Raw genomic sequence first — 27680 nt, forward strand, 5'->3', positions numbered from 1 at the left:
TTCAGCTCTGCCTATTCAGTACTCTTTGCCACTGTGCCATGGCCTTTGGTTGACTTTGGAGAGTTCAAAAGATAATGAAAATTTCTTTGTTAATAATGTTTGCACTGTTAGAACATCCAAACTAGTTGACTAATGAAAATAAGATGCTGCAAAAATGTTCCTCGTGTCACGGTGTATGTAACCTTGGAAAAATTCTGTTGTGTTTAGAAGCATGAACCAGTCTGTCACCACAGTTCACAGTGTTATAGGATTGATGTATTGGAGGCCAGTGAGCAGCAGCCCCAGAAAGAAAATGTAGTTTCAGGTCTGTGGGTTGTACTTAAAATGTTAGGTTCAAAGAAATCATAAGTCTTTATATTATTTTTCTCTTTTAGGACACTAACTTCTTTTAGGCTCTTGAGATTGTTCAAGGATATTTTTATCTGCATGGCTTTTAGCTTTTTGAGAAGGGAAAGGGACACCTGGGAATACTGAAAAATGTAAGCATAAGTTGTGGTTTGTGTGCCTTAGAGTGTATGTAGAATCAGGGAAGTGTCTTTCTTATCTGCTTCGCCAGTCTCTACTCTAGCAGAGTTCCTCAAATGTTATTACTGAGGGCTGCTGTGTTTATTTAAGAAAACTCTGCCTTTAGTAGTAATTATTTAAGTACTTGTTTATACAACAACCCATTCCACTATAATAATACTAACCTTTTTTTCCTCACAAACGTGAACTGAAACTTGTTAATGTTTGCATACTAGACATGAGATAGATTCTTTAGCTGTGTCATAAATTTATGGTATCTGGTCTGATATTCTTCCACATTATGAATGGTTTTATTTACTTCATGTTAACTCGTCTTTTCAAGATGTAATATTAAAATGAAATTAATCAGTGGTTACAAAGATGTTAAATTCAAAGGGCTAAATGTAAGGGAGAAAATGGTCTCTGGTATTAATTGGCCAGTACAGGAAGTTTGGATGAATTCTGTTCTACATTTTATAGTGTGCACACTTGTGTGATTCCTGAAATACTATAGTTAGATATAAGGAGAGGAAACAAGGAGAGTAAAACTGGGCAGCCATGCATAATTATCTGTAGAGTTCTCTGACACACCTAAATTATTGAGCACAGTTTTCTGTCTTTTTTTTAATGAAATGTCTGAGACCAATGTAAATGAAATGGTTGTGATGGTGTCAGAGGACCTGGCTTTAAGATCAGTCCTGTCACTAGCTATGCATTTGAGAAATTCATCCTAGCTGGGCTTTAGTTTTCCCAGTACTGTAGTAAAATGGGGATAATGGTAAAAGCCTGCTTCACTATGTTGCTAAAAGGATTAGATGAGATAATACTCATGAATGTACTTTACAGACTAAAGAAGTATCAATACATATAAATTGAGTTTTTAATCACTAATAGATGGCTGGATTTTAAGATATTTCTCTATGTTGTGTTAACAATGTTAATATTTAAAAAAATTTAAATATATGAGTTAGAATCATAATTGGTGATCTAGATCCCCCCACCCTCCCACCATGGCCAACAGACAAGTTCTTAGCATGTGTTCACAGTGTAGTTCTTGACAACGTGCGCTGATGCCTTTGTGTGTATATATCATATATATAAAAATATCACAAATGTACTGGTGTGTTACAGTAATGAAAAGTTTCAATTATGGGTTTTTATATTGAAAAATATTTTTATGTGTTAATATACAAACATACACAAATATACATATTTGTTATTAGAGAAATGGCATAGGTATAAGACTTTAAATAATTTGGCAAGTTGTGAACAGTTTTTGTATTTTAAAGTTATCTATTATAATATTATTAATAATAATTAACATTTGCTGAGTGTTTATTATGTTTAGTACTAAGCTTTTTTACATAAAGGATCTCATTTAATTTTAATCCTCACAGCAATATTCTGAGGATTTACTGTTATTATTCTATTCCCATTTGACAGATGAGGAAATGAAGGCTTCCCTGGAATAACATAGGTAGCAAATCATACAATCTTACCTCAAGCCCAGGTTTGATTCCAGAGCTCCTCCTCTTAAGTGTCTATAATGCTGTACTAAACTGTGCAATTTCCACAGAAACCTAGCAAGTGAATTACTAAAGAAGTTTTTCAATCTACTGAAATGGCCACAGCTACGACATATCATTTTAAGAATGTTTCATCTGATTTTGGTTGGGTTAGGTTGAATGTTTTGGAAGTAGTAAGCACTGCAATGGATTGGAAATGAAGGCATTTGGGATAGTGTATGTCCTGTCCATCATTGTATGCCCATTGCCAAGCACAGCGCCTACTGTGGAGTGGGGTCTAATACCTATTTCTTAAAGGTTAGAATTTGGGCACGGGAGCACGATAGGTTATTTTATAATTTTTTTTAGTAGGTGCAGATAGATTACATTGGCTATTTCAATTAGTTGTTATTTAACTATCAACATTTTAGAGCGTTTGATGGTAAGTGTCCTTTCTTTTAATATTTAATGTTATTTTAATACTTTAAAAATATTAAAAGGCAGAGCATTGGAGTTATAAAAGTAATACTTGCAATATAGATATGTGTAAAGTAGAAGACTAAAGTTATCCCATTCTCACCTACTTAAAAATTTTCCTGTGTATAATGTATATGAATTTTCAAAATAAGTAGAATCATACCATAATACTCTCTTGAAGTTTACTTTTTTCAGGTGGCTATGTAAAAAACTTGCTTGTTTTTGAACATAAGGCTCAGGTGGGAAATGGGAGTGAGGTTGGAAGGAGAGAGGTGGGTAAGATTTGTACATTAAGATTATAAACCTAATGCCCTAGACTGATTATTACCTATGGGGCAGAAAGCATTTTAAGTTCTTTTTACTTGCACCTAATGCCTTAGAAATGGCCATTGTTATTTAAAAAATTTTAAAGTCTTAACTGATGTAAAATGACAACATTGTTTTCTGTGCTGCACAAGTAATTTAGAAAGTATCATTTCAGAATTAAATTCTGCTAGTTTATTCTGGTAGTTATTTATAAAGAGATCAGTTGTGGTTTCAGATAACTTTTTTTTTTAAACTGGTAGTCTCTCTTCCTGGTTGTTAGGAGGGATTCATTCAACATTTTCACAGTAAAGTAGAGTTTTAAAACCAAGAAAATGCTTGTGTTGTTTTAATTAGTAACGGCTCAGACCAGTACTGTTTAATGGGCATCCAGATATCCTGCCCAGGAATTAGTTCTTCATATGAGTAGTGTTGGTGGAACTCACCTTCATCCCTATCCCTACTTACTCAGCCACCTTCAAATGCTATACTGGTAACCCAGCATTTTTTAAAGCAGTAAAAAAAGGTAAATTATTGGAAGTGCTGATAATTTATTGAGTGCCAATAATTCATTTTTCTGGTGTTACATATATTAAAAAAAAGCATACTCAAGACATTATAATCTGCATTAAATATCTTTTGATTCTGGCTTTGAGAGTTTTGACTTGTTGATAAGGTTGTTATTCATAATTCACCTTTGTAATTTTTAAATTAAAAAATTTTATTTCATAGGTAATAAGTTTTTCATTGTAGAAGTTTAAAAAAATTCTAATTCTAGAATGCGCTCCTATCTAAGGTGATTTATACTTCTTTAGACCCGTATTTAGTGAAGTGCTAAAGCATGGCCTTAACATTCTAAGAATTGGATCTGGTAGGGTGTAGCAGTTAACTAGTTTTAACAAGCCATGTTAAGGTTATTTCTTTCTTTCTTTCTTTCTTTCTTTTTTGGTTATTTCTTGTTGATAGCATTCATGTGTGCTTTTCATTTTGTGTGGCTCAGACCATGCCCTAGAGAGTATTTTATTATTTCTTATGATAATTTTATAAGTGTACAAAGGACTCAGTTCATGTCATGGACGGTGAAACTGAGAACGGTAAAACTGAGGCAGAGACAAGAATTTGAGTAAGTTAGTAGCAGAGCCGTAATTTTCCGACTTTCATATTCTGGTTTTGGTCTTCTTAACCTGTAGTATCCAAACTTTTAAATATTATGGCCCCCAGTAAATGTATACTTAGATATAATTTACTGAACCTAGTATTGTGTGTATGTTATAAAACATATAGGAAATTAGAAATTTTTAAAAGGATGAGATTTAAAAATATAATTTGTGTTTCCTCCCACGGTCCTCTTCTTTCCCCCGGGTGGGCACACCCACTTGGAGACTCGCAGTGGAGATAGACTATTCTTCTGCAGAAGAGGTAGCCATGGGGACACCTGGAGGACCGTTGGTACAAGGTGTGGGGCTTTTAAGTTGGAGCGATCTTTTACAGCTTTTTAATTTTAAAGAAACAGCCTTTCTTTCCGTGAAGGCTGAATGGTCGAGAGTAAAGGCCTTGAGAGAGGTTAGCTTAAAAGACAAAAATATAGGCCTTATTTGTTTTCTTCAGAGTTGTCCAAAGGAAAAAGGCTGGCCTACCCTGAGCTCCTGCTCCCACTGTGGAGATGGCAGTGGCTTTTTCTGTTGTTGTCAGGCAGTTTATAGAACGCAGGATAGCTTGGTAAGCGTCTTCTCTGTGCCTGATATGACGTAACATTGTGGAGTATGCAGCATGCATGTTAAGTACAAGTGGTTGTATTTGGCTTGTTGCTGCAGCATTTTTGAGGCTATCTGAAAAAGCAATTATCACTCGATAGAGTTGGATATGTGCAAATTATTGAAATCATCATTTCATGAAGACCAAACTTTGTAACTTGAATTATCCTGTTTAGTATTTGTTTACTCGCCCTCCCACCCCCCAGAGCAGAATTCTTTTTCTGAAAGGAACAGATGCCGTTAGCTTATCAGGACCTGATACTAAAAAGCCCACAAAAATCTTTGTGCTGCTTATTTTCTTTATTTAATCTATATGCAAAGCATATTGTAATTTTTGCTGTTAGAGGGTTTTAAGGTGATGGTTCCTCCCCACCCTTTTTGTGCTCAGGAGAGAGAGATCAGGAATGCCAAATTGACAACTTGGTATAAAGAAATAATGACCACTGAAATAAAACAGGAGTTCAAATAAAAAGCAAACCAGATACAAATGTAGAATGAAAATATCTTTTAGTAAAATGTTAGCATGCTGTACTTGGAACAGATGCCACATTAATTCAAAAGAGAGCCCAGAAAATGTGGCAACTTTACGATGTCAATGGAGGGAGCTGCAGTAGTTCCTGTTCTCATTGTGTCAGGTTCTTAGTACCTCCAGGTCCAGTCCTGTTTTTCTATTTATTTTCTGTACATGTTACATGTTAATATACAAATATTAAATCCATGCTTAATATTTTTATTTGTTATTATTAAATACATTGTCATATTAATAGATATTAGTATAAAAGCCCAATAACTTGTAATCCAACAGTAATGATTCTTGTTTTAAATATGCATATCAACATTTGTAGAATCCAAGGCAAAAATGGGCTTTTCTACGCACCCTTCAAGGCGCATTTATGATAATAAGGTAGTCTAAGAATTGAGACTTTCAAAGAGGCTTACTGCTTTTTGAATGTGGAATTTGGACAAGTTACAAAATTATGAGAATTTTGCATTTTTTTCTCATTTAAATTTGTAGTTATCATTGGACATTTGTTATGATTTTTAAGTAGCTTAGATTCATTCATTCCTTTTGCTGTGTTTTTTATGGTGTTTGGGAAGAGGATGAAAGGGTGATGGAAGGGTACTATGCACACTTGGGTACTTCCAGAGTGACATTCATTTTATAGAAGATTGCACAGGGACATCTCTGAATTGCCTGTAACTTGCAGTGCATGGTTAGTGTGTCTGGGTGTGGAGGGAGATGGGCTGGGGGCTCTTAACCTGATTTACAGTGTGCCACTTCCTGAGCAGTGCAGTGATCTAATCACTAGGGGCATATCTTCTGTGCCTGTAAAGAAGTCTGGTGCGCATGCTTAGAAAAGCACTACTAGTTTTCTCTCAGTCAAAGCGTGAAGGCTTACAATTTACTCATTTTGTGAAAAGGTTAAAAGTTTTGTTTTCATGCCATTCAAGACAAGGGAAGTTTTTAGCATGGCAGTAGAGCACAGTGGTTAAGAGTATGGGCCAGTTAAGAGTAAGAGTATGCATAGGCTCAAATCCTGGCTTTGCTCTGCGCAATCTGGATTTGTATTAGCTCTGTGACAGTGGCCAAATCACTTCACCTGCTGTGCCTCTGCTTCAGTTTCTTCACCTGTAAAGTATGAATACATAATAATACCCTTTTTCTGAGGTTGTTACGAGGAATAAATAAGTGCCTGACACATAGTAAGCACTAAATAAATGGTAGCTGTTTTTAGCTATTATTACTTAACCTTAATTCTGGATTCTTCTTCCCTCCTCAAGGCTTGAGACAAATGTTGCATAGTGGGGAAAGAGCCTGAGCTTGGAGGTCGGACCTCTGGTTTGGAATCTTAGTGCAACCACTTAAAGTTGCGTGTGTGACCTTGGACTAATTATTTAAGCTCTTCTCAAAAAAGATGTCTCCTGTACATGCTGTATAACAAGCATTGTGCTGTTCACTTGGACTTCATTTTCTTTACTGATGACATAGGGATGATAATACTAACCTCTTTGGATTGATATGAAGATAAAATGGGGAAGTCTTAGGACACTTTATAAGCAATAGCTGCTATTATCATTGCTATTGTTACAGTCCCTCTAAAAGTTTATGGGAAAAGACTAAATATGGAACAACTTAGGAAGAGAGGAGAGTTTTCTTCCTGAAACGTCATTAGAAAAGGTATGGATGGGAAAAGTGATTTAATGAGTTCTTGTTTGTGAAAACTGCTGAGAGAAATATAGAATACATGGGAGGGTGTCAGTTATTACAGAGACTTTAAAAAGTATTTTCAGGGCACATTATATTTATTAAAACTCTTAGCGATGAAAGATTTTTTTGCACCAAGTTACTGGTGTTTATAGTAGGTCACTTAGCACCGAGGCAGTAGTAGATAAGGCATTATAACTCACAAGTTCAAAATACTGATCAGCTGGTCAATCCGTTGGGTCTGTGGCTCAGGACAAATTGCTTGTGTTTAATCCTTGAGAACGTATGCTTGGTGTAAGAACTAATGGAAACAAATGTAGAATCCCAGAGATATAAAAGTGGCATACAAATGCTTTCTAGTAATGATGGACACAGTTTATTTGCCTTCTGATTTTGAGCATTTTTCCTTTGTGAAACTTCCTCTCATCTGGTGCCTAGTCTTTTCTTCCAGTGATTGTTATTTTCTTTCTATATTTAATCATCATATGTTGAGCCTAGAAACTGGGCCTGAGAGCAGGTTGATTGTGAGAAAAGCCACACTTTAAGTCTCTGCCTTACAGTGATCTCAGAATTAAGATTTTTTTGGTAAAGAATTTGAGTTTTTAATATATTTTGAGGTTTCTTTAATGTATTTTTTAGTTTTCAATGTATTCATTAGTATGTAGGTATCTGTAAGTGTATCTATAGGTATGTATGTATCTGTCTGGTAAGTGAAACCACTCATTGAGGGAAGGGGAATGATCATTAAGTATGAAATATAATTAATCTTATTCATTTACTGTCAATTTAGATCTGAAACTTTTTTGGTCTTTGGTCTGTATAGTTTTTTTCCTGAGATTCAACAAGTGTGTTTGAATATAGTATATGTTACCACTAGTGAGCATTTGAGTTAAAAATAGAATAATAGCTTCCATTAACTTTTTGTTCTCATTTACCCAGCTGCACCATTTGATAAAGGCCTAGTAGGTAGATAGAAGTATTTAGTATATTTTATTTTATTTTTTAATATATTTATTTATTTATTTTCGGCTGTTGGCTTCGTTGCTGCGTGCGGGCTTTCTCTAGTTGCGGCGAGCAGGGACTACTCTTTGTTGTGATGCGCGGGCTTCTCATTCCGGTGGCTTCTCTTGTTGCAGAGCACGGGCTTTAGGTGCACAGGCTTAAGTAGTTGTGGTACACGGGCTTCAGTAGTTGTGGTGCACGGGCTTAGTTGCTCCGCGGCATGTGGGATCTTCCCGGACTAGGGCTTGAACCCGCGTCCCCTGTATTGGAAGGCGGATTCTTAACCACTGTGCCACCAGGGAAGTCCTACTATATTTTATTTTGTCTGTGTTCCTAAAACATTGTTTCTGCTTTCTGAGCAGAAATTCCAACAAGTTTGTTTTGATAAAGTGCTGTACTTTAACTCAACAAATATTTTTAAAAATAGAGCAATTTTAATTTTTTCAATTAAAAAATTATAATACTACTTTACAATAGCTAGAGTAAGTAAAGCTTTGTAGTCTTAGACTTAGTGTAGCATGTGTACTGTGTTTTCTTTATTTCAGCCTGTATGCAGGGCCTATAAAAGTTGCTTCTCTTGGGTGAATGGAATTGTAAAAAGTTTAGAAGTGTATTTCATTTTAACAAATATAGGAGTTAGAAGTGGACCCTATAGCCTCTTTGGGGTTGATTTAAAGAATTACACAATTTTGAAAATCATTTTGTCCCTGCCTGATTTGTAAAAGGTGGGCTACTTATGACAGGGCTGAACTCCTGTTACACTTGTGCAGGAACCTGTCCAGTTCATGATGCATTAGCTACTTTGTAGAGAGATGCTGCCATCGACCCTCCATTGCTTTTCCTCTCCCCTCTTCTTTACAGTCTTTTATGTCTGTACTGTGCCTATGCTATTCCCTGTCTGCTGTGCATCACTCCCTCCAAAGCAACCACCATCTTACTCTATTTCTCTTCAAAACAAAACATCATTGTAATTATTAGTTTTTAAACAGAGAGAGCTGTTATCAATACCTTAAGGCTTAACAGTTTGTGGACCTCTCCATTTTGGGCCCTCAGCCAGGAGTTGAATAATAGCTTAAAATCACTTCCAAAGTAACTTGAGTATTTGTGAAACATTTCATGTCTGGACTAAGGGAGAGAATAGAAAAAGACCTTTTTACCTCAAAAGTTGCTGTATTTTCTGGTAGGGGGTGAGATGGGATCATAGAGCGGGAGGGGGAAGCCTTGTTAACTTAACTAAGATAAAGGAAATAGGAAGCATTAATTTGTTAGACTGCCCTTTGTAGTCCTATGGGCCTAATTGGAGAAAGAAAATGGAAATGTTGGTGTTGCTCATTCTGAAAGTATTTTGATTTATTAGTAGAGAGAGGACTAGTAGAATTTCTTTCTTTAGTTTGTAAAATACAAAATATGGTTATGATACCTTGTTATTAGGCATTGATTGCTTTCATTTCATTGTTGGTATTTGCACAATAGCAGACCTATTGTGCAAGTAGCAACACATTTCAGATTTTTCTGTAGTGATTTTGAACTGTTAACTGAATTGTTTTGGTAAGAAAAGTAAAAACTGGAAATCAGCTGTAGTTACATGTAATGGCTGTCTTGGTTTTAAATTTGGTGGCTTCTAAGGTCTGTACCACGCATTGAATGCATTATGCAGTTACACATAGAGGAAACATATTTGAGACAAGAGCTTTAACTTTATAGGATTTAAAAAAAATTCTTTTTATGGAAATTTAAAAACATACACAGAAGTAGAGTGAATAATATTAACAAACCCCACGTACCTGTTAACCGAACTTCAACAATTACCTGTATTTTGCCAAACTTTACAGTATGTGAAACATAACAAGGAAAGTAATTTTATGTTTTTAGAACATGTATTACAGGTAGATATGTTGGTATACTCAAAGGAAAAGTATGTGTGCCAGAATGTTAACTCTTCATACACTGTAAATTGAACAGTGGTAATCATCTTTTAGGATAATGTTGCTTTCATTAGTTTTTTGACTTATTGAAGATATCTGAGCCACCATCAACTTGATGGAGAACCATGTCTGCTGGAAAGATTTTAGCTTTCTTCTCTATCTTTAGAAACTCAAGATTATTAGTTTTGAATTTACTGTTCTTATGAGTTGCATTTAATTTTATGTGCCCTTGCCTCTCTGCAATGTTTGTGTGGACCACCGGTAATGATCATTTCTAGAGTATGTCAGGCAATATTTAAGTCAACTTAAAGTGGAAATCACTAAAGCCTGTTCTATACTTTATCCTGCATATTCTGTTTCTATTTTACCCAAACGTATATATTGATTGACTAGGGAATACATATTATAACTTGTGAACGTTTGTTGAGGAGGGAATTTTGACTGTCTGCTATCCCTGGACCTGGTAACAGTTTTTAGGATGTTAGAACTTAAGTTATTGTTTGTTTCTCTTTGGAGGGGTAGTAAGTTGTGCGTGTGTCTCCAGTTGTGGGTCCTGTTCATTAGTAGTTACTACAAGGTGATGGTAGCCTTATTTCTAAATTTCCTTGCTTTTATTAGTTTAAATTAGACCCATAGGGGTAATTATTCCACGCTGATGCATGAAAAAGCATACATAGTCATTGGTGGTTGTGCATCTAAACCCCTGTACAGTGCATTGGAAAGATATCTTTTAACATTATGATGCTGTTTGGAATACTTGGTGAAAGGAGTGTACTTATTTAACAGGACTCTTAATAAGCTCCCACTATACCAAAGATATCTTTTAAAAAATTATACTTACGAAGACTTTGTAGTATTCCCCAGTAGAGTTCATCTAGAGCAGCAAAACCTTTCTAAAATAAAACTTATTCCTTTAACCGGTATTCATTTAAGTGGGTTTCTCTGTACTTGGTTTCCATGGAAATAGCGAATAGCTAACGTTATTTATAAGGTAGAAGTAAAATAGGGTGCCTAATGGGACCCCATGCTGCTCTGATGAAGAGACTTAGGAAAAAAATCCATGCTCATGGGATTTTTTTTTTAAACAAGGTTAATGGAAGCCCTGATTTCAGTCTTCTGTAACAGAACATATTTTTGGTTTTAAAGGCTAGCATTAATATCAAGCAAACTTCTTTTCTGCTCTGTATTGCTTTCACTTTCAAGTTTTAGGACCACTTACTTATCAGCATGATTGAGGCTTTATGCTTCAGACTCATGTTTCGCTGTGGTTTTTGTTTCAAAAGTTAAAATCCCCAGCATATTGTAGCTGTTTCAATTTCTCACTGACATTTCAAAGTACAGATAAAAAGCTAAATGTTCATTAATGATAGCAGTGATGGTAAAGAATCAATACGTTGGACTACATAGTTTTTTTTTTTTTTTTTTTAATGTGAATGTTATGGAACCATTTAGTTTTCAGGCCTTAAGTCAGGGTTCTTTTTCATTAGTGTTGTAGAGCTAAACCTATGTAGTTAGAGAGAAAATATTCTAATTTTCTGTGGGAGATGGAAATGGGGAAAATCTTAATTTCTCTTTCTTTAAAAAGTGGATTGGGCTTCCCTGGTGGCGCAGTGGTTGAGAGTCCGCCTGCCGATGCAGGGGACACGGGTTCGTGCCCCGGTCCGGGAAGATCCCACATGCCGTGGAGCCTGCGCGTCCGTAGCCTGTGCTCCGCAACGGGAGAGGCCGCAACAGTGAGAGGCCCGCATACCGCAAAAAAAAAAAAAAAAAAAAAAAAAGTGGATTGTTGCCAAAGCCTTTTAAGTGAAATAAATGTTAGTTCTTTTAGTCTTTGAATGGGGATTTGGGATAAACCTTGGCTTTTTCCTCACTGCTGCGGTAAGGCCTACTCTTAGTTTTCTAGGCTTACAGCAAAGCCTTGTGTTTCTTAAGCCCCTTCATGTGAAAGAATATCATTCCCTTTGTGTTTGTGATTGATGTGTGTGTACGTGTGTGTGTGTGTCTCACTAATTTTTTTATAGCCTGAAAGGCACCTGCTCATTTTTTAGCCTGGTGGGTACAGCGGTGCCATATATATATATATATATATATAAATAAATTTATTTATTTATTTATTTATGGCTGCGTTGGGTCTTTGTTGCTATGCGTGGGCTTTCTCTAGTTTTTTTTTTTATCATATGGTTTTTATTCTTCAATTTGTTAATATGGTGTATCACATTGATTGATTTGCATATATTGAAGGATCCTTGCATCCCTGGGATAAATCCCACTTGATCACGGTGTATCATCCTTTTAATGTGTTGTTGGATTCTGTTTGCTAGTATTTTGTTGAGGATTTTTGTATCTATATTCATCAGTGATATTGGTCTGTAATTTTCTTTTTTTGTAGTATCTTTGTCTGGTTTTGGGATCAGGGTGATGGTGGCCTCATAGAATGAGTTTGGGAGTGTTCCTTCCTCTGCAATTTTTTGGAAGAGTTTGAGAAGGATAGGTGTTAGCTCTTCTCTAAATGTTTGATAGAATTCACCTGTGAAGCCATCTGGTCCTGGACTTTTGTTTGTTGGAAGATTTTTAATCACAGTTTCAATTTCATTACTTGTGATTGGTCTGTTCATATTTTCTGTTTCTTCCTGATTAAGTCTTGGAAAGAATTTGTCCATTTCTTCCAGGTTGTCCATTTTATTGGCATAGAGTTGCCTGTAGTAGTCTCTTAGGATGCTTTGTATTTCTGCGGTGTCTGTTGTAACTTCTCCTTTTTCATTTCTAATTTTATTGATTTGAGTCCTCTCCCTCTTTTTCTTGATGAGTCTGGCTAATGGTTTATCAATTTTGTTTATCTTCTCAAAGAAATAGCTTTTAGTTTTATTGATCTTTGCTATTATTTTCTTTGTTTCTGTTTCATTCATTTCTGCTCTGATCTTTATGATTTCTTTCCTTCTGCCAACTTTGGGTTTTGTTTGTTCTTCTTTCTCTAGCTCCTTTAGGTGTAAGGTTAGATTGTTTACTTGAGATTTTTCTTGTTTCTTGAGGTAGACTTGTATAGCTATAAACTTCCCTGTTAGAACTGCTTTTGCTGCATCCCATAGGTTTTGGATCGTCGTGTTTTCATTGTCATTTGTCTCTAGGTATTTTTTGATTTCTTCAGTGATCTCTTGGTTATTTAGTAACGTATTGTTTAGCCTCCATGGGTTTGTGTTTTTTACGTTTTTTTCCCTGTAATTCATTTCTAATCTCATAGCATTGTGGTCAGATAAGATGCTTGATATGATTTCAATTTTCTTAAATTTACCGAGGCTTGATTTGTGACCCAAGATGTGATCTATCCTGGAGAACGTTCCGTGCACACTTGAGAAGAAAGTGTAATCTGCTGTTTTTGGATGCAATGTCCTATAAATATCAATTAAATCTGGCTGGTCTATTGTATCATTTAAAGCTTGTGTTTCCTTATTAATATTCTGTCTGGATGATCTGTCCATTGGTGTAAGTGAGGTGTTAAAGTCCCCCACTATTATTGTGTTACTGTCGATTTCCTCTTTTATAGCTGTTAGCAGTTGCCTTATGTATTGAGGTGCTCCTATGTTGGGTGCATACATATTTATAATTGTTATATCTTCTTCTTGGATTGATCCCTTGATCATTACGTAGTGTCCTTCCTTGTCTCTTGTAACATTCTTTATTTTAAAGTCTATTTTATCTGATATGAGTATAGCTACTCCAGCTTTCTTTTGATTTCCATTTGCATGGAATATCTTTTTCCATCCCCTCACTTTCAGTCTGTATGTGTCCCTAGGTCTGAAGTGGGTCTCTTGTAGACAGCATATAGATGGGTCTTGTTTTTGTATCCATTCAGCAGGCCTGTGTCTTTCGGTTGGAGCATTTAATCCATTCATGTTTAAGGTAATTATAGATATGTATGTTCCTATGACCATTTTCTTAATTGTTTTGGGTTTGTTTTTGTAGATCCTTTTCTTCTCTTGTTTTTCCCACTTAGAGAAGTTCCTTTAGCATTTGTTGTACAGCTGGTTTGGTGGTGCTGAATTCTCTTAGCTTTTGCTTGTCTGTAAAGCTTTTGATTTCTCCATCGAATCTGAATGAAATCCTTGCCAGGTAGAGTAATCTTGGTTGTAGTTCTTCCCTTTCATCACTTTAAGTATATCATGCCACTCCCTTCTGGCTTGTAGAGTTTCTGCTGAGAAATCAGCTGTTAACCTTATGGGAGTTCCCTTGTATGTTATTTTTCGTTTTTCCCTTGCTGCTTTCAATAATTTTTCTTTGTCTTTAATTTTTGCCGGTGTGATTACTGTGTGTCTCAGTGTGTTTCTCCTTGGGTTTATCTTGTATAGGACTCGCTGTGCTTCCTGGACTTGGATGGCTATTTCCTTTCCCATGTTAGGTCAGTTTTTGACTATAATCTCTTCAAATATTTTCTCTGGTCCTTTCTCTCTCTCTTCTCCTTCTGGGACCTCTATAATGCGAATGTTGTTGTGTTTGATGTTGTCCCAGAGGTCTCTTAGGCTGTCTTCATTTCTTTTCATTCTTTTTTCTTTATTCTGTTCCACAGCACTGAATTCCACCATTCTGTCTTCTAGCTCACTTATCCATTCTTCTGCCTCAGTTATTCTGCTATTGATTCCTTCTAGTGTAGTTTTCATTTCAGTTATTGTATTGTTCATCTCTGTTTGTTTTTTCTTTAATTCTTCTAGGTCTTGTTAAACATTTCTTGCATCTTCTCGATCTTTGCCTCCATTGTTTTTCCGAGGTCCTGGATCATCTTCACTGTCATTATTCTGAGTTCTTTTTCTGGAAGGTTGCCTGTCTCCACTTCATTTAGTTCTTTTTCTGGGGTTTTATCTTGTTCCTTCATCTGGTACATAGCCCTCTGCCTTTTCATCTTGTTTATCTTTCTGTGAATGTGGTTTTTGTTCCACAGGCTGCAGGATTGTAGTTCTTCTTGCTTCAGCTCTCTGCCCTCTGGTCAGTTGCGGCGAGTGGGGGCTACTCTTTGTTGTGGTACGCGAACTTCTCATTGCAGTGGCTTTTCTTTGTTTCGGAGTATGGACTCTAGGCACCCGGACGTCAGTAGTTGTGCCACGTGGGCTCAGTAGTTGTGGCTCGCGGGCTCAGTAGTTGTGGCTCGTGGACTCTAGAGCGCAGGCTCAGTAGTTGTGGCGCATGGGCTTAGTTGCTCCGTGGCATGTGGAATCTTCCTGGACCAGGGCTCAAGCCCGTGCCCCCTGCATTGGCAGGCGGATTCTTAACCGCTGCACCACCAGGGAAGTCCCAGCAGTGTTGTATTGAGAAATGAGGCAGTATGGAACACAGTAAGGTGCTATGATTTTTGTTTAGTTCGTTTTGGTCCTCCTTGGCAGCTTGTGATTGTTATCCGTCCGTCTGGAAGTGCTTTGTGATTATTCCTGGCTATCAGTGCAGCAGGAGTTTTCTTCTGTGTTTTAAAGGCAAGGATTGAAGTGTACTTAGGGCTCCATCAGGGGAGGAGTTTTTGTTTTGTTGTGGGGTGTGTGTGTGTGTGTGTGTGTGTGTGTGTGTGTGTGTTTCTTTGGACAAGCTTCTGCTGCAGTTGTTTTAATCCTGTTGAATATTTGTGTGAGGTGTTTTATCTACAGCAGTTCACTAGTTTTTTTCTGTGCATATTGGTGCTATTTTTAAAAATTTCCTTTATGTGGTAATTGTTCTTCTAGTTTAGCTTTTTTTCGTATATTTTTAAAATTAGGTGTTTACCAATGACCTTCCTTAGTGAGTTTTACTTGAATTATATTTGTGCTTTGGAGACTTAGGAATTGGGGTCTATTATCCCATCTCTGAGAGAACAAGTCCCAGTAGTTGCAGTTAGTGCAACAGAAAGAGTTTTCACAGATGCACTGCTGGGCGTTGATCCCCCTCCTTGGTGCCTATGGTTTACACCCAGAACTCCCATTAATGTTAATAGGAGGCCCTTGCTTAAATCCCTATACACCAAGAGAAATCCAAACTCTTTTGTAATGCTGTATAGATATCTCAGTTGTTTTTTTTTGTTGATGGTAAGAGTTTTGGTCCTGAGGTTAACTGATTATTAAGATAAGAGTTTGAGTTGTCTTGGGATATGGGGTGATTTACTAAGTCTGATCTGTAATTAAGGTTATGTTATGATGATTAGACTCAGAAAACATTTATACCTTTGTGAACTGTGGAAGCTTGTGAATAAGAATTTTTGTACTTTATAACATGATGAAGCAAGATTTCTTCTTTGCATTTATTTTTCTTAATACTTATCCACTACAAAATAAATGATTTTACAAGTTTTTGTACATATTGTAAGAACTTAGTAGAAATTATTTTTTTCATTTGTAAGCCTTTCCACAATTACTCTCTAGCATTTTAAGTCAGCTAATGCTGCTCACGTTTTTCAAGCATATAGGAGCTAATAATCTGCACTGTCTTAGCGTGTGGACATTGCAATCACTGGTCAAGGATTAGATAATCACTGTTTACTACACTTATCTGAATTTTTGGATTTTTGTTACTTTGTGTATAGTCTCATGGAAGGATTCCTGGATTGAGAGCAGTAAACCTGGGTTTTAGACTGGGCTTTGCCTCTTATAATCTTTATAGCTTGTGGCTAGACATCTAGACTTTTTGGACCACTGTTCTTGAAATGAAGGTATGGATCTGGCGCTCTGGGGTGTCCATTCTAGCTTTAGGCTGTTTGAAGGCCCACTTTCCCAGGTACCGTAGGAAATAGAGGACTGCAAGGCAACGGTTCCTAATCCTGGCTGTCCATCAGAATCTTCTGGGGGAAATTTAAATAAAATATAGATACCTGGGCTCCAAATCAGACATAATGAATTCAGAATCTTTAAGGGTAGGGCATGTGAATCTATATATTTTTTGAAGTTTTAGAGTTATCCCGATTCTAAGTTTGAGAACTACTGGTGCAAGACATTATTTCTATTCTACTTGTGTGTGTGTGTCTAGTTAGGGAAATACGACAGGTAAGTAACAGTGTGAGACAATATGTGGTTAAATTCTAAGATGAATGAGAGAGATGATAAACAGTTTGAGAATTCAAAGAAGGGAGAACTGGGAGTTGGGAAGGTCTCCATTAATCATGAGTCTTTATCTGGACCCTAATGACTGGGTGGGATTTGGATAGGCAGAGAAAAGGTGAAAAAAAAGGGTATTCTTGGTATAAGAAAGAGCATCCCCCAAGTGAAAGTTTGGGGAGGAGAACAATTCTGATGAATATTTTAGTCCTTTAGTATTCTACTCTTGCAACTGCTATAGATTTCCTAAACATTTGAGGGAGTGAGCTGTGAAGATATTTGATGGGAGAGAGTGTTCCAGAAGAGTCCTGTGAAGGAAACTTGTTTGGAGTTTCAGAAGTACAAAACAGAGGCCAGTGGCTGCAGCAGATTGAGCAATGGGGAGAGGGAAGGAGATGAGGTCTGAGAGAGTAACAGAGGCCCAAATCACTTAGAGCCTTGTGGGCCATTGTAAAAGACTTCTGCTTTTTCTCTAAGTGTCATGGGAAGCCATTAGAGGATTTTGAGCAGAGGAGTAACTAGCTCTGTCTTGGGTTTTAAAATGGTCACTCTGGCTACTGACAGAATAGACTCTGGGGGACAAAGGTGGTAGTGGGGAGGCCAGTTAGGAGGCTGTTGCAGTAATGCAGGTGAAAGATGATGGTGACTTGGACCAAGGAAGTGGAAGTATATTTGAGACAAGTGGTCAAAGTCCATGTATTTTGAAGGCAGAGGCAAGATGGTCAGTTACAGGATTGGATGTACAGTGTGGGAAAGAGAGGAGTCGATGATGACTTTAAGGTTTTGGCCTGAAGGGATAGAGTTGCCATTTTTTGAAATGAGGATGACTCTGCGGAGGAGGTTGGGGGACAGGCAGTCAAGAGTTTAGTTTTGGACTTGCTGAGCTTGAGGAGCCAATTTGACAGGTGTTGAACGGGCAGTTTGATATATGAGTTTGGAAATCAGGGGAAAGGTCTGGGCTAGGTACAAATTTGGGAGTCACCAGTACAGATCCTTTTATATAGCTATGAGACTACGTGAGATTACCCAATGGGAAGAGTTCCAAGAACCGAGCCTTGGGGCACTTCAGCATTTTGAGGTCTTGAGAGATGAGAAAGAACTAGCGAAGGAAACCCAGAAGAGTGGCTAGAGAGATTAGGAAAAAAATTGAGGGTGAGTGGTGTCCTGGGAGTCAAGAGAAGAAAGGATTTCAGGAAGGAAGAATGGTCAACTGGGTGAAATAATACTGTTCGAACAGAGAAATGAGGGCTGAGACTTTACTGTTGAGTTTAGCAACAGGGGGGGTCACTGGTGATCTTAACAAAATTGAAGGAGGCAAAAACCCTAATGGAGTGGGTGCAGTAGAGAATGAGAGGAGAGGAACTAGGGACAGTGACTTTGGTTAACTGTTTCAGGGAGTTTTGCTATAAATGGGAGTGTAGATATGGGACAATAACTAGAGAAGTATATGGAGTCACGGGAGGCTTTTTTTTTAGACAAAGGAAACAAAATGATCCAGTAATGAGGGAAAAATTGATGCTTCTTGAGAGCGAGGGGAGAAGTGCTAGAGTGATGCCCATGAGAGGGTAAGGTTAAGAGGGATGGGGGCAAGAGGGATGATTATGATACTGAGGCCTAAAGGACTAAATCTCATTTAGCAGGATTCTGCTTTTTCTTCTGAGCATTTTTTGCCTTTACATTTATTTCAAACTTACTATATTCTGTTAGAATTAGGAAAGGCAGATAAAAAGCAGTAAAATTTACTGTATATAAAATTAGTGTATCAACTTGGTGTAGTAGAAGAGATTGAATCTTCTGCGTACGGTGACATTTTAAAGTGTCTTTGAATGACAATTATCTGTGCTATTCTAGTCCCTTATCAAAATTTATGATTGAGCACAGACTATAAACTTAATTGTTCAAAATTTGTAATGGGGTGGATTTTAGCCTAATTTAAAACATGATCTAGTGTTGAACTTTTTCTCTGCAAAATTTGTTTATTGTTTAATGTATAGTCTTTATACACAAAGGTTTTAGATGTTTTACAAAAGGTACTTACAAAGTAGTTATTAATCACTTTTGATTTATTGATATTTTAAATTTTACAACCACATCAGAAATTTGAATGATTCATTTCTTTACCAGCTCTGATTAAAGCAGCTACTTGTGAAGTTCTGGAGAGGAGGTGAACAATCTTCAGTTTGCAAAAAATCACATGAAGTTATGTTAGCAAGATGGTATTCCTCTCTAAAAGCAAAAATAATTTCATTTACTCCAATTTATGTGTTTTGAATGTATTTTTCAAGAACAAGTCTATATTTTAAAAATTTAATAAGCAAATAAGGCAAAAAATTTGAACTACCTTAGCTGCAAGTGTGAAATATGAAAAACAAATTAAGTGGACTTTGAATCAGCTTAACATGAGGAAATCAAACTTGTATTTCAGTCTTACATATTTTGCATATGGATAGTGTAAAAAGTACAAATTTATATGTAAATCTTTTTTTGCTGCTAACTCATTTTTATTAAATTACAGAAATAAAATATATATATATATTTTTTAAATCAGTATCCCAACGGTAGTCAATAATCAGTCTTTAGAAGGAACACTTTGGTAGTTCTGATGCACAGTGTTTAAGAATCACCAGTCTAAAAATAATTTACTCTTTTCTGGGTATCTGAACCTCTGCGAATCTTATTTAAGTTGTGGGTCCTCTTCCCAGAATTCTCATACATTCAAAATTTAGCATATAGTATCACGGAGTTGGCAAACCCCTCTGAAGCCTATTCACGGGGATCCCTTAGGCATAAAGGATCTCAGGTTTTAAAACCTGCCCTAGATAGTTTACTTATGTGATTTTTCTTTAAAACTTTATACGAAGATTTTCCCAAAAGTATTTGGTCAGCATTTATTGTAGTTTATTTCTTAGGAGAGTAACTGCTACAGCTGTTTAAGAGGAAGTGAGGTCTAGTGGAAAGGCCAGTTCAGTCAAAGGAATCTCAGGATCTGTAGATTTCTCTCCAGCTTTACTACCAGCTAGCTGTGTAACCTTCCGGGAAGTCAGTTAACCTCTCGGGCTTTGATTTCCAATGTGATTTCCGCAGTCCCTGCAAGCAGTTTTATGAGTAGTTTCATGATATCATGGCAAAATTCCTTGTCAATTAGGGATTGACTCTGCTGTTTATTTTTGGAGAAAATGCCCCAGAGCTAAGGTGCATCCATTGTCCCTTTTTACTGAATATGATTTTCAGAAGAGTTTATTTGACGATACTTTCTCAAATGCCATATGAGTAAAAGTTAAAATCCTAACCCCACCCTGATCATTTTGAGTTTCAACATATTTTATATATTCTGGGTATAAGCCATTGTTGTTATATGTATTGCAGTTATAATCTCCAGTTCTGTGGATTGCTTTTTCATTCTCGTAAGGGTTTTTTTGGGTGAACAGAAGTTCTTAATTTTAATTTGATCCAATTTATCTGTCTTTTCATTATATTTTAAAATGACAGTATTTTACTTCCTAATCAACTGTTTTCATCCAAAGTCATTCATTTAACAAATAATGGTGTGGGAGATCGATGCATAATTATCCCCAGCATGAAAGAGCTAATAAGAAATGCCTAATAGGGAAAATAAGCCTGCAACAGAGAGTTAAGAGTCCACTCAGTGAATTCATTCATTTAACAAATATTTACTGAGCATTTACTTCATGTTTTTGTTTGTTTGTTTGTTTCGGCTGCACCGTGCGGCTTGTGGGATCTTAGTTCCCCGACCAGGGATTGAACCTGTGCCCCCTGCAGTGGAAGCATGGAATCCTAACCATTAGACCACCAGGGAATTCCCAAGAACCCACTTGTTAATAACCACATCATTCTACAGATTTTTGCATCATTTTTCTTTTGGTTGGGAGTCATTCTAATCTTGGTGATTAAAATTGCCATTTATATGGACTTTAGAACTTTAAAAAGTGCTGCTGCTAAAAGAAAGGCAGGATAAAACAGCAAATTGGATTTCTTTTGGAAATGAATGTTAACTGCATGAATCGGGGCCCTTTAAAATTATTTTACTGTGTGTTTGGTATGACTGTACATGATTAAATAAAAATTTATAATTTGGATGACATGAAGATTTTTTGAAATATCCCTTAAGGAAATGAGAATTTACATTATACCTATTGGAGTAACATAAGTCAACAAATGTACTGTGTTTAAAGCATAAAGATGATTCAGGTTTGGAACATGGTATGTGGAGTTTAAATAATTTAATACTTTAATACTAAGGGAAAAGTTTTAATATTTGCTTCCTAAAATTTTTTTTTTTAACTAAAAAAGAAGTTTGGGGCAAGGAAGAGTTAAAAATAAATAAACAATATAGCCTGACATGACCTTGAAATTAACTTAATGGAGTATAGTTAATCTTAAAAAAAAAACAACACACAGTTGATAAAAGCATCACTGAGCATTGGATTGAGATCCCTAAACCTTGATTTTCTTTCTGGCTCAATCACTGATTAACTGTGTGGCATAGGGAAAGTCACTTTTGTGTTATGTGGTTTACAGTTTCAGGTGGTGAGACTTTAAGATTGTGAATGAAAAATTAAATTATGACTATACATATAAAATGCTGTGAATTTTAAGCCTTATATAAAACAAATCCATTTCAAGATTAATTGAAAAAAAGGCCTTTTAAGTAGACCAAACTAAGGGCCGGTGATGTTAGCCTAATTTGTAACATAGAGCAGCAAACAGTGAAAGTTCATTTGTTGGGGATGAGGGTTGTATTTCTGTGTTACTTAGATGAGGTGCATTTCATTTCTCTGTCTCTTAGGAAAGGGAAGCCGTCAACTGCTTAGTTTTTCTTGTCTTGAAAAAGCTGTGGAAAAGTGAAAAAAACTGGAAAAAGAGATCTAACTGCCCTTGAATTCTTTCCTTGTTGTGAAAACTACCTATCTCTTTCTTTTTTTTTTTTCTTTTGGTTTTAAAACTTTGGACATTTTTGTGTGTGTGTGGTTTTTTTTGTTGTTGCTGTTAAAAATCAGCTTTTGATGACATGTCATAAATCTGTGTTTGTAGTCTAATTCCATTTTCCCCTTCTTCTGTTGTAGGGAGCAAGAGAGCTGAAGGAGAGCCAGTTTCCCCAAAATTGGTAAGTGCTTTCTTCAGGCAGCCATAGTGTGCCTGATGCTAGTTGGATAATAATTCAAATGTTCAGTGACTTTTTTTTTTTTTTTTTGCAAAAAAAGCTCTCTCCCAGAAATGAGAATGAGGCTTTGCTGTTTGTACTGAGTGACAGTGAATTTTTGTCTAATTTCACGTAGCCAAATCTCAAAAGCATTTGTGTTTCTAATAACACTGCCAGGCACGCATGTTCCTGCCTTCAGTAACCTCTTAAAATGTAACGGTCCCCTTTGCAAAAAATGTCCTTAATGCAGTGGTTAGGGCTAAAAATTAAAAAATCAGGAAATTCAAACGTTAAGGTTCCCATTGTGTTTTGTATTACTTAATATGCGTTAAATTTGATGGCCTTAGTATATGTGCAAAATGGCTAGGTTAATGTAACTATGGGAACCTTGACTTTGAAATTTGGGACTCTTAAGCATGTATATTACTAAATTTAATGTTGAGTTGGCTTCATGTCTGATATTGCATTTTCAGTGTGTGTTGTTTTGTATAATTCTTGAAGAGGAAAAAAAAGAAATGTAGCAGTGTGGGGCATAGAGGCAAACACATTTTTTTCCTAGTGTCAACTTTAATGTCTACTTTAACAGCTTATAAATCATCACACTTAATCATTTCTTTGAATGTCTAATTCAGATTACACAGGGCAGTCCAGTGTCTAAAGACCAAACAAATATTAATCTTATTTGGAGAGCATGTATTATGATTAAAAAATTAAATTCAAACAAGATAACTGGAATAGGGTAGTCCCCTAATGCAAGACTACTCTTTTTTTTTGTTTTAATTCTCTCTCATAGTAATTAATTTAGTGGGTGGAGTAGATATTTGGTTAAAGCTTCTTTTCATAATTATGGTCCTTGAGGTATCTCTTAACCTTTTGGGGATTGGGCTTTGAACGTGAAAGGGAGGCATTTGAACCGGTTAATCTTACATTTTACTACCATTTTATTCTACTTGCCTTTCTCTCATGGAACCACTTAAAATAAATAATCAAGACCCTACAGCCCTTTACTCCGAGATGCGATGGAATCGTAGATTCTTAAAGAAGAAGGGACGTTAAGGGCTTCTCTTTCAGCCTTTTACCAGGTGTGGCAATTTCTCCTCTTATGTCCCTGGCATATTGTTATTTGGTTACATACTGAACACTACATTAAAAAAAACTGTAGCTCATATTTTCTGTAATGTATTCCGAGGAACTCTAGTTCCACAGAAATTAATATTATTGGGGTGGGGCGGGGGTGGGGAAAATGTTCTGTGGTCAAATAATTTGGAAAATGCTGCTTTAAACAAAGTTAAACAGGTTTCTTTACTGCAGGACTTCTCAGAACCTTTAATATGCTAATGTGCATTGTGAATCTCCAAGAGGGGGATATGATATGCAGCATTCTTGAATACTTCTATTGACAGGGAGCCCACTACCTCATAAGGTAACCCATTCCTTTTTTGTACAGCTCTAATCCTTAGCTCTTCCTTACACTGATCTGAAATCTCTCTCCCATAACTTCCACTTCTCTTAAGTACTTATTGGTTATACTAAGACCACCACACCCTCTTATGTTATCCTTTGTGTAGTCATTATATATATGATTCTGGCCAGGCTTGTCTGGACTATTTTTTTTATCATTAAATAGCATTCTGGTAAATGTGGCAGCCATTTCTAAAATCTCGACCTCATTGTCACTATGCTTCTATACTACTCTTCAGGCTCCTTCATTTTGAATTTCTGTGAGTTTTTAAATATACTTCATCTTTCTTATTGTTGGGTATGGTTGGGAAGATTTTAGTACACATGCTTGATTTCTGTAAAGAAAGGCGAGAACTAGAAGAGTGTATGTGTGCCTACCAGGCCTGGGCCCAGGAAGCTGATGTAGAACCTGTATGTTAGAGTGAACACTGGTGGTAGGGAGAGGGGCAGGACACTGCAGCAGACCTGTGTAGGAGAGGGTGCTGTGGGGAAACCCTGACTCGACTGAAAATACCACACCCTTGTGTTGGAATGGTATGACTTGTGTAGGTGTTCCTTTTCTTTAGTGAGGACCTGGCCCCCTTGCCCCCAAAAAAACCAGAGAAAAGAAAGATACGTATTTTATACCCAAAGACATCCATACATTCAGATACCATAAACCTAATTGTGTGTGTGTGTGTGTGTGTGTGTGTGTGTGTGTGTGCATATAAATTTATTTCAATGGTTAGGAAACATCAGTCTTACTAGCTGAGGTGACTTTTGTCAACACCTGTAATAACAGGATTTGAGCATAGTAACCTTGCCAGATTCAGAGGGTGACCTCTAAAATCAAGCTCTTTGTGCAGCAGTGTTTTCTGTTGATCTGTAGAGTGTCACCAAAGAAATATCACCGTGAAAATAAGAAAAACGTTACATTGTTTTTTAATGTCATTTTATTGATTCAAGTTAGTAAATGTGAGTTTTCAATAAGAGCTATTAAAATATTGTTTTTATTTTTGGCGTTTGTGATCATTTTTAGCACTAGTTAAAAGTTAAAGATACATTTTATCTCCTAGCACATTAGATACATAGTAAGCAGTAAGTATTTAGTACAAACTGAAACCTGATGTTTTAGTATTAGGCATCTGTCAAGTAAGGATACATAGATCTGTCAAGGCTTTCTACTTTTTCATATTTTAAAAACTTAATTAAACCTACTCTAAACACAATTTTGAGAGTATAGATCAAAAGTGGGGTCTTACACCAAGTAGATATATGGTATAGAGAACACTGAGTTGTTCATTTTTAAGGAATTCAGTCTGGGGGTACAATGTATTACAGACTTATTGTTAGTTAAAGAAACTTGGTTGGGGACTTCCCTGGTGGTCCAGTGGTAAAGAATCCGCCTTCCAGTGCTGGGGACGAAGTTTGGATCCCTGGTTGGGAAACTAAAGATCCCATATGCCGCGGGGCAACTAAGCCCGTGCGCCACAACTACTGAGCTGCGCGCCTCAGTGAGAGAGCCTGCATGCCGAAAACTACAGCGCCCATGTGCTCTGGAGCCTGCGCACCACAACTAGAGAGAAGCCCACGTGTCGCAGTGAAAGATCCCACATGACTCAACGAAAATCTGCATTCTGCAACTAAGACCGGACGCAGAGAAAGAGAGAGAGAGAGGGAGGGAGGGAGGGAAGGAGGGAGGAAGAAAGGAAGAATTAAAAAAAAAGAAACTTGGTTGGTGAGTTGTTTTGATTGGAAAAAGCTTTATATCAATTCAGGAACAGAGCAGTGATTTTTGGTAATAAATTCAGAATTAGAGCATTACTACATTATTAGAATCATAATGAAAGACCTAGAGGTCACATATCTCCAAGCAGAACTGTAACCAGATAAAATAGTTAGAAGCCCCTTTCTTAGAGAATTTGAAAATAAGAAAGCCTACAGCCTTTCCAGCAATATGCTTTGTTGAGAAGTTGATATAAAAGTTTGTGTATGAATAAGAGTTAAATTAAGTATGTTAAGAATAGCATAGAATTTTACAGTTTACAAAGGGCTTTTCATATAACTTCACCTAATTTAAACCTCATAGCAATTTTATGAAATAGGTGATACCGTTTCCATTTTCCTGATTTATAAGCAAACAAACCTAAAGTTGAGAGTGGTTGCACAGTGAGTGGAATCAGGTTTTTTTTTTGTTTTTTTTTGAGACAGTGAATGTTCTTTCTAGACATTACATCTGCCTTTTTTTAGTGGGATTTGATTATTTTGTTTGTTAGGTTTGTGGAGTTTTTATTTATGTTTGGGGGTTTTTGTTATTTGAAGCTGGGAGGTTATTAGGTGTCCCATTCGTTTGTACAGTTTTCAATATAACGAACGTTGGTATTTTGTGTTCGGCACTTGTCTTCTCTGGTGATAGTATTTAGAGCTGATGGGTGGTGAAAGGCATTGTACCTCAATAAATTGCTTTAGGAGTCTGTTCATATTTATGTTGCAGCAGCTGATATTTATAACTTACTAGAATTGGTCGAAATATGTTAAATCATCTTTTTATAAATTTAGCAAATAATACCTTCTTTATAATGCTATAAACTGCCTCCAAATGGTCATCACGTGGTGGCTGCATGAGTTGTCTAAGCCCCCAAATATTTTTTAAAAGGATTCAACATGTGCTTGCCTTGTTTTTGTAGGCTATGAATATATATGTATACAACTTGTTCCTTTAGGCAGAAACCAGTCTCTTAAAACTGCTATTCAGAAAGAGACTTTTATGAAGAAGAAAGATATCAAATGAATCTTCTAATCCTTCATAAGTTTTTTTATACTAAGTCACTACCTTTTTTAACCCTTCAGTTTTATCTTGAAATAAAATGAGTAATTGGCATTTAGTGTCCTTGCCAAATAAAATTTTGTGCCTTTGTGTGTCTCTAATAAGCAGACAACAATCTGATGAAGGAAGTAAAAACTGTCACCTCCTCAATAACTTGAGTTGCAGGCTTCTTATCCTGTGAGGCACTCTTTGACATTTGGAGCCTCCCGGTTAAACCCTGGTTTTACTTGTTCTTTTCCTGAACATTTTGTTTCATCAGTATAAAATTTTCTGATGTTTTATCTAGCAATTCTAAGTTAATTTTTTGTTATTTAAAAATAAGTACATATTTTCCATGGAAAATATTGATACTCTGAAAAGAAGAAAGTAAATAACCCTGAGTGCTACTGCTCAGAGATAACTAATAGCAAATTATGAAAGTGCCACCTGACCTAAACTCTAGACAGCTCAGAGTATCACTGTTTTTACAAATCTTTGTCAGTTTGATTGACAAAAATGTGTCTTCTTAAATTTACATTTCTATGACTCTTGAAAATAGATGTTTTTCATGTTGGTCATTCTTATTTCTTCTTCTGTGAGTTGCTTTTTCATAACTTAAAAAAATTAATTTGTAGTTAATTTGTAAGCACTCTGTAACTGTACAAATTATGTTAACCCTTTTTTGTGTATATTGTTAAGTTCTCCATGTTTTTAACCTGCTGTTTGTTTCCAGAGTTTATGAGTTGAGTTCAGCTTTGATATTATATGTTGCTACCAGTAAAATAAAATATGGCCTTTCTGTTGTTGAAAATACCCTTCAAGGTGATACTTAATTTGACAAAAATTATAAGGAATCATTTTTGGACACATTTTCTGATAGCCTTAAAACTAATTTAAGTACTGTTTTCAGGAAGAACTCTAATGCATACGTAAGTCAGGAATTTGAGTAGGGAGATTACTTTAATATTTAAAATTACAGTGACTGTATAGTTTTTTAACATTTGCTTTAGTGTATAGAATAAACTTACATGACAACAAAAGCCTTGGTCTAAATCAGTAACTTAATGATTCTGATATTTATGTAGTTCAAAAGATTTTTTAAGGTAATAAATATCTGAAAAACCTGGGTTTGTTCATCAAAATCACACTTTCCAAATTATCTCCCCTAAACATACTACGTCTATGAAAATTTTTGATTGACAATATCATTGTACCATAATAATGCGGAGGCTTTTCTAGCCTCCACAGATACAAGTTTGAAGGAATTTTACACTTTTGAAATTTATTATTTTTTTAAAAAAAGGTTAGAGCATTTTGATATTACATAACATAGTATACAAGCCCTAGGGGAGAGATTGCCAATGATGTTTTAAGCCTAGTGAGATTAAACAAATATAATGAAGATTAATATTCACACGATTACAGCCTGAAGTTAATGATTTCACTATAACTCTGTTAAATCAGGTTTTAAAGAATTTTTAAGAAAACTTAGGAATTTATCCATAGATAAATAATTTTTAGGAAGTATAAAGATTATGAGTCTCATTGAATTGGCAT

The 27680-nt window shown here is 36.1% G+C and overlaps 1 protein-coding gene across 33 annotated transcripts in view; it reads left to right on the forward strand.

Annotated features, from left to right (window-relative positions):
• The window catches only part of PHF21A (PHD finger protein 21A), a 189951-nt gene that overhangs the window by 9822 nt on the left and 152449 nt on the right, over positions 1-27680 (forward strand). For 17 of the 33 annotated variants that reach the window (XM_067749275.1, XM_067749281.1, XM_067749277.1 and 14 more), the window contains one exon: positions 21801-21841. The gene's annotated coding sequence lies outside the window, so the exon portion shown is untranslated. Of the gene's footprint in view, positions 1-21800; positions 21842-22868; positions 22960-23173; positions 23301-27680 lie in introns of all 33 variants that reach the window. The other 16 variants (XM_067749250.1, XM_067749264.1, XM_067749251.1 and 13 more) reach the window with 3 other exon arrangements.

This window comes from Pseudorca crassidens, chromosome 9 (assembly GCF_039906515.1).
Source record: "Pseudorca crassidens isolate mPseCra1 chromosome 9, mPseCra1.hap1, whole genome shotgun sequence".
NCBI classification, from domain to species: Eukaryota; Metazoa; Chordata; class Mammalia; order Artiodactyla; family Delphinidae; genus Pseudorca; species Pseudorca crassidens.